The sequence below is a fragment of the Gossypium hirsutum genome, chromosome D08 (assembly GCF_007990345.1).
Source record: "Gossypium hirsutum isolate 1008001.06 chromosome D08, Gossypium_hirsutum_v2.1, whole genome shotgun sequence".
Taxonomy (NCBI): domain Eukaryota; kingdom Viridiplantae; phylum Streptophyta; class Magnoliopsida; order Malvales; family Malvaceae; genus Gossypium; species Gossypium hirsutum.
Genome location: NC_053444.1, coordinates 45,758,310 through 45,765,941, shown reverse-complemented (window position 1 = coordinate 45,765,941; position 7,632 = coordinate 45,758,310). Strand labels below are relative to the sequence as shown.

The window sequence follows — 7,632 nt, the reverse complement described above, 5'->3', positions numbered from 1 at the left end:
CTGGTGCTTTCTTCCATTGCCATAGCATATGAAAAACATATCAACAAAATTGCAGACTAATGAAAGCAATGTGGCATTTTCACTTTCTGGGATTCTTTCCTATCAAAAAGTAGACATATAATTGCAGATGGCCTTAATCTACTTTAGGATCAAATGGTGTTTAAGGGAATCCCCCCATTGAAGAATATTTAAAAAGTTCTCGAGGCCACGGTGTCCATGACTGTTCTTCTGGCGATTGAAAATATCGTCCCTAACGAAAATTTATCCATTTACAATGCTTTTTCTTTTCATGGTATTAATTAAATTTTAAAAAGGAATCAGATTGGTTGGTTCCTAGCAAGTTTTTTTAATGATTTTATACCAATCGATGTGCATATATGGCCTTATCTGAGAGACAGAATGGTGATGCTGGAACTTCGTATGCCTCCCAATCTATTCCTCTCCATCCAAATCTAAGGCCATTTTAAAAAAAATTTATGCATGGCTACTCATCCACATGCATAAACATTTATGTGGTTATGGATATACATAAAACATTTCATTTCTTAATTTACTCATGGTTTTGCAAATGTGCACTATTGATGTGGTTATGGATACTCTTCTAGATGAATACTTGTTTTATAGCATGAAAAAGGAGAATCCTGTACCATTCCCGTTGTCATCGAGTACGTGTGATCATTCGCCATTCACAGGCTCACTTGCACATGTTATGGCACTACCGAAAACAGCAGCAGCAAGGGCTATGCATGAAGTGAAGTGAGCCTATCTGTGTGCTCACATGTGGGAAGAACCACACAAGTTGGTGGGCACAATGGAATGAATTTACAGCCACCCAAAGCGTACCGCATAAGGTTTCAAAGGAAGCTATTGTGAGAATCTGTTGTTTAAAAAAAAAACCACTACTTCATCCTTGAATCATCTGTTTTTCATAAGGTTTGATTATATCAGATTGTTATAGGTTCAAAATGACTCAGTTTAATTAGGGGGAAGTAATATTCAATTTGATTCGAAAAAAATTCCGAATTTCGAGTTAATCAAATTGAGTTGTTCGAGTCAATTCGAATAAGTAATTTGAGTTTCGAGTTCGAGTCGAATTGAATTTTACAATTTGAATAACTAAAATAATTCAAATATTTCGAGTAATAGATTGGTCTAAATACTCATTTAGTCTCTGTCAATTTTGAAAATGAGTAAATTGGTCTCTTTCAACATAAATTACAAAAAAAATTCAAAATATTTATAAAAAATTTAAAATTTATATTTTTTAAAAAAATTATAAAAATTCTAAAAAAAATTCTAAAGAATATAGAAAGAAAGTTCAAATTTTAAAAATTTTCTAAAATGATAATTTTGGGACCTAAATAAGTTAATTAATAATTCAAGTTTATCATACTTATTTATGGTTTCAAATTTATGTGCTCTAATATGGAATTAGTTATACATTAATAAGATTTTAATTTAACATGTTTAGTTTTTTAATTTAACTCGAACAATTTAACTTAATTCAACTTGACTCGGATTTTATTTCACCTGACTTGATTAAAAAAATTCAAATTAAGTTAGGATGATAAAATATGACTCATCAACTCGATTAACTCAAAAAAAATTCCACTCGACTTGTTCGAACGCTCATCCCTGAGTTTGATAGTTATAGCATAGAAAACTTGTTTTGACAACTTGTTTAAATCCATGGAAACACAGTAGTTCCCATATCATAAAGTAACTTTTTTTGGTTTTTAGCATCTAGGTAAAAGCACATTTTCTTTTGAATGTTCTTCTTCAAACTAAAGAGTGTACAACATGTCCCTATATATACTCTACCATGGGAGCTTTTCAGTTCCAAACTACAACTTTAAGCTTTGAAACCTTTTCTCCCTTTTTTCTCACTTTCACCTTCTCAAATCCGAAAATTTTATACCATTGGATTGAATTCAAATACCGTCAGAATTCGATCCAATGGTCTTAGAACTTTAAATCAAATCGAAAGCGGACATTGTGGATCCACACTTTTAACATGGACAAGCTGATGAGATTGGCCTCAGAGAAAGATGTTGTGGTATTCAGCAAGAGCTCATGTTGCCTGTGTTATGCAATCACCATTCTATTTCAAGAGCTCGGGGTAACCTCAACTGTCCACGAGATCGATCAAGACCCCGAAGGCAGGGAAATAGAAAAAAACTCTCATGAGGTTGGGCTGTAACGCGCCAGTTCCGGCCATCTTCGTTGGCGGAAGGCTCGTAGGGTCAACCAATGAAGTCATGTCCCTCCATCTAAGTGGAGAGCTGATACCTATGCTGAAGCCCTATCAAACTTGGTGTTAAATGATGTAACAATCAATAAAATTTGGCTCAAATATGCAAGTCTCTAGTGAAACAGCATGTGCTAGCTCTCTAGCAGTAGCATGTAATCTGTTCCTATTTCTTAATGAAGCTAATGTTACATAATGCTCAAATGTAAATATATATATATGTATGTATGCATGTATATGACTTAACAAGATCCTGATGTCCTCCACCTTGAAAACCCCACTCATAATTGTATGTATATGCATTAAAATCCAATGAAAATTAAAAAAAAAAAAGGAAAATCACAAGCAACTCAAGCAAAAAAAAAAACTATTTTAAAAGAAAAATTCTAAGCTTTATGCCATTATCCCTTGGTCTGCTACCATTGGTTTTTCTTTATTTACCCTCCTCTTTTTAGATAAAGGAAGGTATTACATTCCTTGCAATATTGTTTTTACATGGCAATACATATTGTTTATTATTATTACTATATTCTATCAACCCACAAAGCATCCAACACAAAGGGCAGGCACCTTGGCCCCTAGAAATAGAAAAATTCTCATTCAGATGAATATAGATAATGAAATTATAAATCAATATATGATAATATCATATTTTAATTTTTAAAAAGAAAAATAAAATTATGTTAAATTCCTTAAAATGATAAATATACTAAAAATTTATAATTTAATTTTAATCTTTAAAAATTTTCTAAATTTACCCCAAAGTAAAATAAAAATAATGTTTTTCAGTAATTCCTCCATTGTCATATGGATTCTGTCCAAGTGTAGGCCTAGAAAGGGAATCTCACAATATAGGGAAACTCATCAACTAAGCTTTCTAATAGTCAATCTTGCCTGTCTTAATCATGCTCTCTGACTTTTCTACTGTTTGTTATTCTTTTTTATCATCAAGAATATCAAAATGGTCGACATATTTGGATGTAGACAAAACCATATTATTATTTTAAATATATGATATGAAAAAATTAATATAATTATATATATTATGTAATAAATATATTTATAAAAATTAATATTAAAATAATTATTTTTTTAAATAACGAAGTTAATATATTAAAATTGTGGTGGATTGGATTGAGAAATTAATCGAGTGGATTTCTCTAAATTTTACTTAATTTAAAATTATAAAAATATTCCTATAATAAGATTCCGTATTTCATAAAAGGAATAATTTTTATAATTACTCAATAAATTTGTAACTTAATTAATACTTAACATAATTCAATTAGGTTTTTTTAAAAGTAAATTTATTAATTCATACAATAAATGGAATCATACAATTCAGTAAAAAAAATAACAAACATTCGTCGTAGATGGTGAAGGATAAGCTCCATCAACACAACAAAGGCTTTAGTCTCAACATCGATAGAACATCATGACACGTTGATAATTGGCTTTGTCACAACTCAAGCACGACATATTTAGAGTGATTGCAAGCACTTAATACAATAAGGAAATTAACCCTAGATGATCCAAAGCGGCGAGCAAAAATCGACAGAATAGTTGAGTATTCACCAAACTAGAGAGGACGACAACAAAACCATCCCTAAAATCACTTGTAAAACTAAGGTTACATGCATAAGCAAGACTAAAAAACATGCTACAAGAGCGGACAAAATTTTTTAAAATTGAAAACTTATTAAACAATGGAAAAACAAACAAAAAGCATATAAAATTTAAGACAACACGGATCTAAATCGACTCGTGAAATAATTTATTATTCTGAAATACTTTCAAGAAAAACTACTGGTGGTCGGTGGAGTTTTAGCGAACGACATGCGTTGTCATCTGTTAATCACAACTTGTGAAGACAACAAAGATACCCACAAAATAGATCTTCAAACTGAAAAGAGAGAAGACACGTGGAGTGAATAAGAAGAAGAAAGAAATAAAGGGTTGGTGGGAGGGAGAAAAAGGCGGGCGATAGCTAGCCCGAAGGCTGGCACCACTGCTGGGCAAAACAAAAGATAAGCAAACGGCTTGGAGAAAAAAGAGAAAAGTTTTTAGAATTTTTCTATATTTTGATTAATTTTTCTATATTTGATAAAAAAAAACATCCTCATAAAAATATTTACTTGTAACACTCGTTATCCGTTATCCGACTTGTTAACAAATACAAATAAGGAGTGTCACATTAAAATTTATAGTTTCAATCTCTAACCCTTGTTTACTTTTCTGGTATTATCAGAGCTCCATAAGACATTTAAATCTCTTTTAAAAGTCCACCATTAATTAAATTTTAATTAGAGAGCCTTAATTTCATTTTCTAGAGTAATTTTTAGGTCAAATTATGGTTTAAAGAACAAAGGTAACGATATCTTATTCATAAGTGCTGAGACATGTACTAAATTACTATTTATTTTTAGCTTCGAAGTCTTCATGTATTGAAACTTTTAAACACATGTATCAGAACCTCATGAATTATGCACCAAAACTTTATTTTATTTTATTTTTAATTTAATTTCTTTTCAAATTAGTCGTTTCTCAAACTGAACTAATACTAACTATACTTTAATTTTCCTTTATTGATTTAATCTACTCTTAATCATATTCTTTTTCATATAAAATTCACTTCACTTTGATATTGCTATTCTTACTAAATTAATTCTCAATATATATATACTATTACTTAATTATTTTCTAATTTAATACTTAATTCAATAATTTCCTAAATTTTCTATTTAACCACTTATGTAATTATTTTCCTCATTTCTGCTCCTATATTTTTCAAAATTTACTAAACAATCCCTATTTTTTAATATTAAATTTTTTACATAACAATCTATAAAATTCCATTTTTGTAGTTTTTTTTTACAATTTGGTCCTTGAAGTTCAATTTTTACTGTTTTATGATTTTAGTCCGTGAAAACAAAATTTGTTTCTTCCAAAAGTAGCCCAAAATTCCTAGATTTGTATAAGTCAGTCCATTTTTCTTAAATTTATAGATTTTAAAATCTTTACAATTTAGTCCCTATAACATCAATTATTATCACATAATGTTCTGTTTTCTAATTTTTCAAATCAAGAACCATACATAACAATTAAGATATTAAAATTCCTAATTTCCACATTTCAACTCTTAAAATTTAAAATTTTAGAAATTTCTCAATTTAGTCATTTAATCTAAAACATGCTAATTTAAGTACAAAATTTCCAATACTTTAAATATCATATTCTTATATTATGGGGGTGTGCCTCGCATTTTCAGGCAAACCAAAAACGAAACAGAATTGATGTCACGATGAGGAGGAGCACGATGTCGCGACGAAAGACGTCTCGACAAGGCGATATGCCACATCACGATGTGGCGACGTGTGTTCAACTTCAATCAGGTTTCTTCTTTTAATTAAACTCTACTATCTTTTCCCAGTTAAACTTTGATTACTCCAATGATATTTTAGTATGATTAGACCTTGACCGCCTCCCGGCGAGTTACCGTCATGAGTGAGAATACTGCAACTAAAGATAGGAATTAAGGCGGTATCCGCAAGTATACGGGTCAGGTTGTAATATAGTTTGTACAATGAAGTACAAGAAGTACTCCGAGGATCGTACCCAAAGGAGGCTTAATTGCACTAATATTAACTCTTACGCTAACAGGTCTAACTAGTACTAACTCATTTTAATGTTCATAGTTAACTCCTATTTTGGGTTCTATCCAATCAGCTAGTCATTAACCTAACAGGGCCTCTCAACCTTCCACTAACCTAATGAGTCGGCAAGCACTACTTATCTCTCTATGTCATAGGTCAGACCTAGTCAGGGTAAGGTTTTCATGGTAGACCATACTGGTTTCGGGTTCATATCTACCTACATAACTTTCTAGGACTGTCAAACTTAGGGTTTGAGTTCTTTCTTTCTTAACCAACTGATTTGCTAAGAAACCCTACATAGTTGTCAATTAATCCCATATCCACTTATTAACCTTCGTAAGGGATTAGTTACTCATAGATTTAACAAACTTCATAGATTTGAATTGAAACATAAACAGTTGCAAAATCAAATAAAGAGATTAGAAAGATCCTGAATATGTATTGAAACTTGAGCACAATCCTTGACAAAGTATGATGAATCCACAATCTGAATCTATTGAAAAAAAACAAGAATGAAAATAAAAACTAAAAGTAAAACCTAAAAATTAAGAATGAAAGTAAAAATAAAATGGAGGCAAAAGTCCCTGAAACAATTATGAGTAAGGGTATTTATAGACCTTAGGTTGACAGCCTCTTTTTTGCTTGATTTGGCTTACTAAACATCATTAAGTTGTGTTATACAGACGAAAAGACTCTTTCTCCTTTAAGTGGCCATGTTGCGTCGGTGTCGCGATACTGATGGCAATTTGATTCCTTGGGCGTCTCTTCAAGGCTGTATCGTGACACCCTATGGTCTATGTCGTGACATCCTCAGTATTTTTCTCCTTGGTGTATTTTGGTAGTCATGTTGCGACATCCATACTCTGTGTTACAACATCGGGAGTGGTCTACTATCTTTTCACCCTAAATCGATGCCTTGCATACTCACCTAACATATCAGTCTACCCTTAGGCCTAATTTGGCCTATAAGGTAATGTAAAACACCTAAATTATTCATTTTATTCCCTCAGTACTAAAAATAAAAACTAAGTAAAAATATAACTAAATTGCTTTCTAACATGTTCATTGAGTATAGAAAGAGACTTAATTTGCTAAGCAAATTGCGGTAGATTAGACCTCTTGTCTTAGCATATTTAAATGGGCCTTTTATCCTTATTTTGAGAGGTCGATTAAAAAGGAAATTAAAGAAGTACTACAAGACTTTTTTTTAGGCGACAAGATGTAGTCGCAGATGAGTTTGGGTAAAAGTTTTTGTGGTAACTATGGAGAGAATTTTGTACCCTTTTTAAGAGAACTCTATGAGAGTTAGAGCTTTGCTTTCAGGGTTTGAGTTTATACGTTTAGTGCATTTAGATTTATTTTCTCCATATTGTATTCTAGTTTGTTTACTTATTTAGTGAAAAGTCAAACTCGTGGTTTTTATCCTCTTCGGAGTAGTTTTCCATGTAAAATATTTGTGTTTGATCTTTTTTGCCTTTTTTATTTTGTTGTTTATATGGGTCGATCCCCAATAAACTGGTATCAGAGTCAAGTTTAGCTTCCGCAGATCAACCTGGTTAAAGATGGAAATGAGGTACAATATAGAAAAGTTTGATGGGATCAAAAATTTCAGTTTGTGGCAAGTTCAGATGACGGTAATTCTGGTTCAGTACGACTTGAAGAAGGTCATTACAGGGTAAAAGCTCGATGATATGAATCAATCAGAATGGGATGAGGTTGATGAGAAGGCTT

At 31.4% G+C, this 7,632-nt stretch overlaps 1 pseudogene; it reads left to right on the top strand.

Annotated features, from left to right (window-relative positions):
* Positions 1 to 1,831: 1,831 nt before the first annotated feature.
* On the top strand, positions 1,832 to 2,444 carry LOC121220116 (monothiol glutaredoxin-S9-like; annotated as a pseudogene).
* The last annotated feature ends 5,188 nt before the right edge of the window (positions 2,445 to 7,632 follow it).